Source organism: Thamnophis elegans, chromosome 8 (genome assembly GCF_009769535.1).
Source record: "Thamnophis elegans isolate rThaEle1 chromosome 8, rThaEle1.pri, whole genome shotgun sequence".
NCBI lineage: Eukaryota > Metazoa > Chordata > Lepidosauria > Squamata > Colubridae > Thamnophis > Thamnophis elegans.
The window spans coordinates 54089711-54102059 of NC_045548.1; the positions used below are offsets into that span (position 1 = coordinate 54089711).

The 12349-nt window shown below is 37.3% G+C and overlaps 1 pseudogene; it reads right to left on the reverse strand.

Moving 5' to 3' along the window:
- Window positions 1–289: 289 nt before the first annotated feature.
- LOC116511985 lies at window positions 290–4006 on the reverse strand (annotated as a pseudogene).
- Window positions 4007–12349: the final 8343 nt, after the last annotated feature.

Consider the following 12349-nt stretch of genomic DNA (forward strand, 5'->3'; position numbering starts at 1 on the left):
GAGTGCTGTGGTGTAGATCAGTGGTTCTTAACCTTTTTGAAAGACTCACCCCCTTGAGCCATTGAGGAAGTTATCATTGCCCCCCTTCCCCAACATAACCTCTGAATCACAACACAGGGAAATAATTCTTCAATTTATGCAAACACATTTTTTGTTTTCTTTAAAATTGTCATCAGGACATATCGATACAAATAATTTATTTCAAGTCTTTTCCCCATATCTCAATTGTGTGAAAAATTCTCATGCCACCCATCACTTTACTCCCAAACTTTGTGATGTATATATTTTATTATCTTATTTATTCAAGACACTTAAATGCAATGACCACTGAAAACAAAATTCAATTGCAAGAAAATGAAATGCCCGAAAAAAACAGTAACATTTAATGATTTAATTACAAGTGAATTTTAAGATGCAAACAGAAATATAAAAAGGGCATAAGAACAAACCGCAATGCAAGAACTAAGAATTTAAAGACGAAAACTCTGAAACTAAAGATTCGAGGAAAATATATATTCATGCACCCTGTAAAAAGGGTTAAAAAGACACAAAGAAATTTTTTACAGAAGGAAAGCAAAAATCAGAGCGACAAATTTAATGCCTTAAACTGAGGAAATCTCTATATATCTACACAAAAAGTTTACACGAAGAGCACAACAAAAAAATTTGAAACCATAAAACCGAGAAAATATAATATCGAACTGGAGTACACGCTAAAAAAGTACAATACAAAGAGACACACAAAATTTTACAGAGCACAAGAAGAATTCGAAAACAGCTGAAAACTCAAACTGGAACGTGAAATCAAATGCAAGAAAATACAACGAAAAGAGCTGAGACAATTATTTACGAAGAAAATGTATGTACACAAAAACAAAAAAAGAACATCAATGGCTGCCTTGTGCTTGGTGAGCTGATGCCAGTTTCTTGATGTCTGGAACCATTTTTGTTAATCTCATTCTTAAATCACCACGCTCAATGACCTTCAACACGTTCCTTGATTTAGAAAGGATCTGTTGGATGGCACTGAAGCCTCTCTCCACTAAGTAAGTGGAAGGAAAGGCTAAAAGAAGCAACTTAACTTCCTCCCACAACACTGGGTAAGTATTCCTCATTTTCACCCAAAAAGCTTCGCAGCCGTAACTCTGAAAATGTGATTGGGCCTCACAGTCGTATTTCAGATCTGTCAGTGGCTCTTGCAGTTTGGGATGAAGTTGTGCAAAGTCTGCTGTGAAAGGATTTAGCACCCAATTGAGCACTTCCAGATTTATCAGATCATAGAATCTGGTTTCCATATCTTCTTTTAGTTGCTTCAAGTGGCAGCAAAAAACATCCAAATCTTCTGCTTGGAGTTGACATTCATTACCAAGGCTTGGGAACTGATACAGCTCCTGGCAACTCATATTGCTTGCAAGAAGGTCCAATTTGGAAATAAATGAGGAGATTACTCCTTTGGCCTTAAGAAAATTGATTTTATCTCCTTGCAGCTTTACGTTTATTTCATTCAGCTTGTCAAAAACATCAGCGAGATAAGCTACATCAAGACGTCGAAGTTTAAGAGAACTGCTTAGACTTGGATCAATAGATCAAGAAATTTGACAACTGTGTCAAAAAGTTCGTGGAATCGCCGCAAACACTTTCCTTTTGAAAGCCACCTTACTTCAATGTGCAAAAGGAGACATTCAAACTCCTCATCATTTTCTTCACAAAGCTTGTGAAAAAGTCGGTTGTTCAAGGCATTCGACTTAATTTTATTCACAACGTTAATGATGTAACGTATAGACTCGTGCAACCAGCCATTCAAATTTTTTGAGACAAGGTGCTGTCTATGAATGATGCAATGGACAATCATAACTCCAGGTACAACTGATTTTAGATAAGCTTGAAATCTGCGATATCATCCAACCATGGATACAGCTCCGTCGGTTGCACATACCATGACGTTTGTCAAAGGGATGTTTTTCTCATTAAAGAACTCTTCAACCTTTTTAAATAGCGAAGAACCTTTTGTGTCGATGGCTAAATTTCAAGCAAATAACAGTTCTTCCCCGATCTCTTCATTTCCATTGATGAAACGGACATAAGCCAATAACAAGCCTTCATTTTCACAAATTGTTGACTCATCAATCTGCAAATTCTGTACTTTTCAAGGTGTCAATAAGCCTTTCTTCCACTTCGGCAGCCATTTCATCAATTCTTTTTGATACGGTGTCATTGCTCAAAGGAATCGATTGCATGAAAGTGCTTGTGCTGGGCCCCAACATGGTGGCAACACTCTGTTTCACTGCAGGTAGAATCAGCGTTTCTCCGATAGTGTGAGGTTTGCCACATTTTGCTATCAACAAAGGTACTTCATAGGAACAAATGAGCCCCTTGTCGGCATTGAGTGAGGATTTTCCAAATAACTTCTCAACAGTGCTGCGACCTTCAAACTTGGCCTTTAAGGATTGGAAAAACAATACCGGTTTGTCGGCTTTATCTGAATGAATTCTTACCAAATGGTCTTTCAGTCAGGAAGGCTTCATCGCTTCATTTGAAAATGTTTTCTCACAAAGAAGACAAAACGGAAGCTGTACATTGGAAGGAGATGGAATGAATCCCAATTTTAGGTATTCCGATGAATATTGGTGATACTTCCTCTTCTTGGCCATGTTGAGAGGTCTTCAAAATGAAAGGCCCTAACTGCAAATTAAATTTTCGACTGCACTGGAACACTATAAAACACACAGGGACGTTGATAAACCTAGTTTCAACAGTTACGTTGACATTACAGCGGACATCACAGGGGACAGCCACTCAGCATGCGATGTTTCGAAAGAAGCGCTCACCCCTCCATCACTGCCCATTCTGGCCAATGGCGTGCCACTGTATGGGTAGAGTTATAGAGGCTGTTGCACAACGCGCATAAAGATGAGCGATGCGTATTCACATATGTACGGCGTTCTGTACTGAAGCTAGCTGGAGGAACATTTTAAAACACAGTTCAATCCACTAATAGCAAGCGATCTGACGTTTTTGTACGACAGATATACAGCGGTTCACTGCACGAAAATAGTCTCAAAAGTGTCCCCAAAACTTCTTGTTCCATCGTCCCCATACGCCCCCATTCTGTTCCATCGCCCCTTTTCATTCCATCCCCCCCCCAAAAAAACAAATCGCCTCTGGGGGTGTGATATTGCCCAAGTTAAGAACCACTGGTATAGATGATTATTCTAAAATAAGATGCACTATGGCAGGGGTGTCAAACTTGCATTGTCATGTGATGTATTGCGACTCCCCCCTTCGCTAAACCGGGGTGGGCGTGGGCAACATGTGACACATCCAGCCCACAGGCTGTGAATTTGACACCCCTGCACTATGGCAAATAAACAACTGGATATGGTTAACTTTGGAACACAGAAAGCTGGGATTGCAATCTTCAAGTAACTGGAGGATGTCATAGAAATGTTTTCAATCATGCCAACTGAAATACTAAGAATTAGCTCTTAACAGGAAGACGGATTCTGGTTGAAAATTAAGAGAAACCTACTAGTAAGAACAGTTCAAAAATGAAACTACTCTCCTCCTCCTCCTTCACTGGTTGTAGCCAAGGAGATATGGACAGCCATCTGTCAGGGATACTTTCCAATACTATGATTCTATGACTATGAATATACTTATTTCTGAATAAATATATGTTGAATTGAGAGAGATAAGATCTGGTCAAAGTTGCAGTCAATCTGGTTGACTTGTGGCCAACCACGGTCTGTCAGTAGAGTTGTGAGACTAAAACGAGAAAAGATCTCATGTACTTCTTTGGAAAATATTATTATTACAGTGGATAATTACATCACAGTATCAAGGGATATAAAAAGATATAGAAGAATAAAGAAGAATATACAGATGCAGAATAATGGCAGGGATTAACATGAAAGGGACTGAATAACCTGTAACATGGGAAGGGGGGGGAATCAAAATTTGAAAAATAGCAAGTACAGTGGTATAATCCTTGTGTGTATGTGATACTTGCAAGGTTTGGATGGCAATACTATACCAGCCATCTTGCATACATACAGAAGGGAGGGAGGGAGGGAGGGAAGAAGGAAGGAAGGAAGACATATTTCAAGATAATAAAACAAACTTCTAAGAGGAGCTCTCCACTATTATATCAACCATTGAATTGAGCCAATGGTTTTTATCTTGGCTCTGCTCACTTTTTTCTCCTGCTCTCAATTATGCTTTCAAATATGCATCCTTCTCCAGAAGATCTCTTAAAAGCATACTTAACTTCAGTCTGGAAAAATAAAGCATATTTTAGGTTAGAGGCAACAGATTGGACCTCTGGGAGCATTTGTGAAAAGCTCATTCTATTTTCTCTGTATTCAGTGCTGTTTCTTCTTTTCTAACACTAACAGTATATGTCTGCTTAATGAAAATATTCTCTTTTGAGACTTCTTTTCAGTTTTCCTAAAGATGGTGCCAAAACATGATGCAAGAGTTTATAAACAGAAGGCAGGGAAATTATATAAACCTTCACAATCTGCCTACCATATTTTTTATTTCTGTCTGTACATCTATAAGACTGACACCCAATGGAAGAGTCTTTTGTAGCAATTGGCTATCTTAAGTAATGGATTGCTCATTATAATTTGTAAAATATTGTTGCAATTTGATAACACCTTTGTTATTAACAGCAGTGTATTTGTAGATTAATACATAGAAGCTATAGTACTATTAATAAGCAGACCAGTTGTTCATGTTTTAGCCTCCAGTCTCCTAATCATCTTTGTTGCTATTCTTTGCACCCTTTCTAGAGTCTGAACATCTTTTTTACATTGTGCCAATCAAAACTGGATGCAGTATTCCAAGTGTGGTCTTATCAAGGCATTATTATAAAGTGGTATTAACAATTCACGGGATCTTGATTCTATCCCTCTGTTAATGCAGCCTAGGACTGCATTGGCCTTTTTGGCAGCATTGAATTTCTACTTAAGTACATGGTTTATTGAACTGTGTTCATGAATATTCATAGGAAAGAAAAGAATATAATGCTCAAATAATGATATGTATTTCTGAAAAATAGGGGCGCGGTGGCTCAGTGGCTAAGACGCTGAGTTTGTTGATCAGAAAGGTCGGCAGTTTGGTGGTTCGAATCCTTAGCGTCGCGTAACGGAGTGAGCTCCTGTTACTTGTCCCAGCTTCTGCCAACCTAGCACTTTGAAAGCATGTAAAGATGCAAGTAGAAAAATAGGAACCACCTTTGGTGGGAAGGTAACAGCGTTCCGTGTGCCTTCAGCGCTTAGTCATACCAGCCACATGACTGACCATGGATACATCTTTGGACAGAACTGGCTCTTCAGCTTTGAAATGGAGATGAGCTCCACCCCCTAGAGTTGGTAATGACTAGCACATATGTGCGAGGGGAACCTTTACTTTTTCATTTCTGTAAAAGATGAGCATTTGTGTATGGGTTTTTGTTAAAAAGGGGTGGGGCTTCAATCATGCAATTGTAAAACTTCCTGACTCCCCCACAGCCATCCTACTGTCTCTTTTGAGAAGACCATTTTTAAGAAAGAATGGACCTTGTGGGAAAAATGAAATTTGGAAAAAAGGAAAACAGTGATAGAAACTAGAGTGATAGTAAAATCACTTCAGGAATAGAAACTCTCATCCCCATATGCAAAGGTACTAGATAAGAGATAAATCTCCTAGCTGAACAAATCAAATGTGGATGTAAAACAATGTGGACACTGCTTTGAAAATAATTGTGTCTGAAATATTCCAGAGAAATATGTGGATTTATGCTAATGGAAAGTATGAAAAAGGATGCTTAGTGAAGTGACAAAGTGAAAGGTGCTGTGGAAAAGAAAAATAGGCACCAAAGACAATAATTGGACAATGTTATACATGTATAGAAAAATATAGCTTCAAATTATATAATTAAAGATAGTAAGGAAAGATTAAGATTTAAAACATTTTAAAGGGGGGAAATGGAAAGTGAGTAAAAAGAGATAAAGTAGGAGCTTCTAACACAGTGATTTTAAAATTGAGGGCAATTTTTCCCAAGGGAGTAATTTGGACATATGGAAGGGGGAGAATGGAACAATTAGTCATTCCTTCTTTGTGACTCAAGGGTATTATTTGGGACTGCTGCTGTAATGCTTAGGTAAAACAACAGAACGCGGTTGTAAAAAAATCCCAGATAATTACATTATTTGAGACTGGGAAAGGGAGTAATTCAGAAAATTGTGATATTGGTGTGATTCATATACATTCCCCTTATCTATGGCCTGCAACTTCTGTTCATAGATTTATGAATGGATTGTTAATTCTGTTTTGCTTCCTGTTGGATTGTATGTATTTTTCCCTACTACCCTATCCTGCTGTTCCCTACGACAGCATTCGGTGTTACTGAGAATATTCAGTCTACACTGAAAATAGTTTTTATCGGTGCATCCAGAAGTGTTTTACTTATAATTTTCTACATAGTTTCCCTGAGCATGACAGTAACCTCCTTTTATGAAATATAAAAAGAATTAAAATGTATTTGTAACATCAGCCATCTTAACTTGGTGTCCCTCAAGATGTGTTTAAATAAAGCAGCGGTAAAAATGTGGCTGAGGTTTCTCAGTATATCACTTGACATGGTTTGAACTGAATCTACAGTGAAACGTAAGCACTTTTATAGCAGCCGATTGCTTCTGATGAATGCAGATAAGGCCCCATCTTATATCCTAAAGTCTGGTGACTTTTCTCATTTTTCAGAGCAATGCAAAAATTGCCTCACATTTTTTAATCAATAAAAAGTGACAGATGCCCATTTACAGTCTTTTCACTGCTACTCCGTAAAATTCTATTTCCTAATGGTATGAGTCACTCTGGTATTATTTGGTTAAAAAGCCCAACATGACTATACACTTAGTGGTGAGAAATTCCCTTACTGGTGTCCCTGAAATAATAAAAATAAAATAATGTTTGAATACACAGCTTAAAAAAGGACAATTACCAAAGAGACATATTTTCAAATCATGTTTTTAAAATAGTACTTGGTTGAGAAAGATATAAAATGCCTATGCATCAGTGATGAAATTAGTATTTAATGGCTTTAGAGAAAAGGAAAATTCAAAGGTAAGATTTGAATTACCTCTAAGGTAGAGGTGTCAAACTCAAGGCCCAGGGGGCAGATTTGGCCCAGGGATTCTTAGATGTGGCTCACAGAGCCGCCCTGGAAACAACAAAAGACCGGCCTGCGGTGTCTCTGCCAGCAAAATGGAGGTTGGGAGGGCCACGTGCATCCCTCCCAGGCTCCGTTTTCATCCGTAATGACCTCTTGCAGCCCTCTGCCAGCAAAAATGGAGCTCCATTTTTGCTTGCGGAGGGCTACAGGAGGCTGTCACAGCCAAAAACAGAGATCGGGAGCCGATTTTGCTGGCAGAGTGCTTGGGCCACCACAGGTATCCTAGACAAGAGTGACGTGAAGCTGGCCATGCCCACCCTGGCCACACCTACCCCAGCCCCCAAGGTCAAACGCAACCCTGATGCGGCCCTCAATGAAATTGAGTTTGATACTCCTGCTCTAAGGGATAAAGAATGAAAAGTATATAAGGAACATGATAACAAGCATAGTGAAATAAGTGGTAACATGTACTACAGCAGATTCAGTGATATAAAACGAGGATTTGTTGACACACATAATCATGGCTGGATCTAAATATATGAATAATTTAACTATTTTCCTAGATTGTCAATAATCATTTTGATAGAATCTTAAATCTTTGAAATTCAGATTTAAGATGAATAATAAATAAAAACTGAATGGATTTCCAAGACCTGAAAGCTGGGTAATTCTGACAGCCTGGTGTGAAAATTGTGGTTTCAGATTGATGATACAATGTGTGAGTATGGCATGTCACTGGGCTAGAGGTTGTATGCTGAATGTCTGTGGTTTCCACAAAGGGCAAAATCAGGGTCAAGTTGAAGACATTGTTTATAAGGGAAACAAAATATTGCAAAGTAAAAACATTTCTGTTTATTGTCCTAGGGAGGTGGCCTGTCTTTCTCCATACTTCATTCTACTTGGCTGGCTCTAATATCTTACCCAGTCAGTCTGCATTCCATAGCCACCTAATTAATATCCTCATTCTTTGTTGGGATAGGTTTGGGATTCTAACATTACATTTTCATTCCTTAAGTTGTTTTACGTTTATGCAAATGTCACTACCCCAAAGACTCTTAAGGACTTTCTCTTCATTACTGATAGTGCTTGAGTTATGACTGCACTTGAGACCAGAATTGCTGTTGCTAAGTGATGCAGTCATAAAATGCAGCATCATGTGACTGCATCACTCAGTGATGGCAATTCAGGCAGTTGTCCTTGTAACTCAGGAGGTGTGGATTGTTAATTGGGAAGTGGAGGAAGACCCAGGTGAGTGTTTGTGTGACCATGGCGGTGCTACAGTGGCCAGAACTTTGAGAACTTGTCATAAGTCTTTTTGTTCAATGCTAGTGTAACTTTCAAATAGTTGCTTTAAGAATGGCCATAACTCATGGACTACCTGTAGTATCTAACCAGTCTTCAAAAATGCCCTGGCATTTTATTCTGCTATATCACTATGATGTCGTTTACATCTCACCATTGACATATATGTGAAACAACTTTATGTTTTTCTTAATTGGCAAGCGTTAGGATTTCCCCTTAATTCAAAAGCAGCCAGCAGCAGTTTCTATACTACTGACAATGCTGTCAAGTAGCCCATAGCCAAGATTATATTGAGAATTCAGGGTGATATGGGCAGAGCATCTGCTGTTTTCAGGAGATGTGCAATTGTGGGACACTATTATGTCTCCTAGCAGTATGGTAATGGATCAGAGCCCAAGTCAACAAGCCTGCTAGGTAGAGCAGATGTATGAGAAGGTGTCATCTCTTTCTTTACACACATTATTATACAGTTGAAAATTGTCCACACTGGTTGTTTAGCTATATTCCTCAAGGCTGGTGATGCTCAGAGGCATCTTGGCGTGTAAAAAAGTTTTGTTCTGAACATATTAAATCAAAGTATATACAAGGATCCATACCATATTTAAGCCTGGAATTATAGTCGTAAATTGTGCCAATTGTTAAGTGGGTCACTGTTTGTGACTGATTTTACAATCTTTTGTATAGTGGTCGCTAAATGAACCCATTGTACCCAATGGCCACCCCGCCACCCCCATGAACTGGAAGTAAATAGCATCTGGGCAAAAAGTCATAAAATGCAGTCATGTGGCCACAGCATACTGCAAACGGCTTTAAATGTGGGCTGGTTGCCAATAATTCAAAATCTGATCCTGTGGAGGGGCAGCAACTGTTAGCACTTTGAAATGGGGTTGAAAGTAACTCTGGGGACTAAGTCAGCAGTGGAGAAAAACCATTAGCCATTTACTTATTTTGATTTGACAATGCCAGTTTTGTGATATAAATAGCAATACTCATCTTCCTAATAAATCGAAAAGAACCATTAAAAATTATCAGAGCAAGGGAGTATTATTACCCTGCAACTTTCCAGAATTTAAGCTGCATGACTTGCAACAGTTATACTTTCAAATTGTCATGCATGCAGAATGACATTATTAGCCAGAGGAGCATAATACTGAGGCATTTTCATACATTGAGTCAATGATTTGGCCCTAAAGATATTTTTATTAAATAAAAATTATAAAGTAATTTTATTTGGCAATTATAAATTTTAATTTGGCAACGAAACATCTGCAAAAAGACCAAACTCAGATAGCACCAGGGCCCATAATTTTAGTTTTGCTACTTAGCCTGCAGTATTTCATTAATCAGAACAACAACATTCGGTTTCATTACTTATTGACAGGTAATATTTCTTCAAGATACTATCTGTGACCATATAATTTAGGAAATCCACACCCGTTACCCAAAACCTGTTCCTCATTTTTTATATTCAGAACAGAATTGGAAGGTGATCTTGGGAGTTCTAGTCTAGGCCTGTCAAACTGGTGGCCAGTGGGCTGGATGAGTCACGCACAGGCCACACCCACCCTGGCTCCGCAAAGGCAAAAATGTTACGTCATGTGACGTGATAGAATTTGAAACCCGTGTTCAACCCCATGCTCAAGCTGGAGACACTATACCATTTCAGATAAATGGGTTTCTGATCCCTTCAATGTTGATCGGACAAATTATTTCCTCGTTTCCATATTGACTTCCCTTTGCTTCTCTCTGTGGATAGCTCAGTCTGTGGAGTTGATTTAACAAAACAACACTTTGCCTTAAATAAATCAAGATTGAATGACAAAAATTCTCACTGCAAGAAACTGTAAATACCTATTTGAGGTTTTTGAAAACTTAAAATATATTTTCATATACTTTTCTAGCAATTTTATGTATCTGCTGTCCCGTTCTTATAAACATGTGCATATGCTAGCACAAGTGCGTGCGTATTAATACTTTTCTTCTTGACATGATAAAAACATTTATCATTTTCTTCCTCATAGCAAATGTAGCAATTCTGGAGCTCCTTCTTACTCACTAATTACTAGGAAGATACTTACAACATGATTGTACTTATATATTCATTCAAATACTGATATATGTGGTGTATGACAATTGCTACTTCCTTAATCTGTTATCTAGTTGTTTCTTTTTACTAAAAGAAAAAATATATTGATATTACTTTCTACTAAAGGTTTTCTTTTCGTATTAGTCCTTGTTATCGTTCAGTATTCTCTACTTTTTCTATCTTCTGTTTCTTCATCTTCCAGTGGTGTATTTATTACATTTATATTGTATCATTTTCGGGGAGCTTATAGATAGAGTCTTTTGTTGTTTTAGTTTCGAATTTCTCCAATAAAGGTTGCTTAGCCAAAGTGAACTCCTTGATTGAAGATTTGAGCTGTGGTCTTCTGGTCCCAGTGTAACTTTTTAAATAAAACTCAAACTTACAGGCTTGATCCTATCCCGAAGCCTAAGGAAAAGCTAGACTCAGAAAGACATGCCATTGGTTTATGTATTCACAATTGAAAGATTTAAATTAGACAAAAAGAGTTATGGATTTAACTTTGTTCAAAATGAATTGGAAATCCTACTGTGTGGCAATGATGAACATATTACTGCTAAGGTTGATAAAACATTATTGATGAATTGGAAAGTGAGTATGTAAAAAATTGCATGATTCAGTGGGCAAGGAAAAAGTGGACGTAATGTAAACTTGAATAATGGGAGAATATGTGGATGAAAGGTTTAACATTTACATTAAATTACAATTTAAAACAAAAATGTTATAAGATCATGTATTATTGGTATTTAACACTAGATAAGTTATCAAGAATGTATAAAGGTACTTCAAATTTAATTTAATTTAAATTTTGTTCTACGAGGTGCAATGACAATAAACTATAACTATAAACAAATGACTATTGCAAATGCAAATGTAAAGAAGGGACTTTTTATCATTTGTAGTGGGTATGTGATAAAGGAAAGAAATATTGGAATAGGATTCATATTCTAATACAGCAAATTCTTAAAGTGAGTATAAAGATAAAACCAGAAGCTTTTCTTTTGGGTTTCATGGAAAAAGATTTGGGAAAGTTTTTGGAACGTTGATATTATATATGTTGATGGCAGCGAGATTACTTTATGCACAAAAATGGAAGGACACTTTGCTCCCCACAATGGATGAATGGCTGCAAAAGTTGATGGAGTTAGGAAAGATGGCTAAATTGACTGCTTTCATAAAAGAAAACTAATATTGTTTCTACTTGGAAATTGCTTCTGGACTTTGTGCTTGAGGTGGAAAAAAAAGAAACTTTGATTTGGGTTTTAGTGATTTATTGATATACAAATGGCTAGTTTATACTATTATGTAAAAACAAGAAGTTGAGGTTTGACCTTATTATCTTATTTTACTGCACCAAAGGGAGGCAGAAGTCAACACCTTTTCTCCCCCCCCTTCTTTTCTACATTCTTCCCTTCCCTTATCCCTGCTCTATTTTTCCTATTATTTGTTTTTGTATTTAATACTATAAACTAATAAGAAAGTCAATGCAGAAAAAAACCTCAAACCAACACATATGTATTCAGAAATGTATTTTTCCATAGAACCATAAAGCAGGACATATTTAAAGTAGGTATGTCTAACCTCTTCTTCACTCAGTGTGGCCCAAGTAAGCCAAAAGAATGGACAATCATGATTTAGGGCATGAAATTTAGTTCTGTGTATTAGGATTCAAATTATAGCATCTTACATAACTAGCCTGCTTAAATAGTTGGCAAAGGATTGTTTGTAATGTCCCTTGTCAAAATGCTAGGATTTTTTTACTTTAATAAGGAATGTTGATCTGCCTTTCTGGTAACTTAAGTCCATTA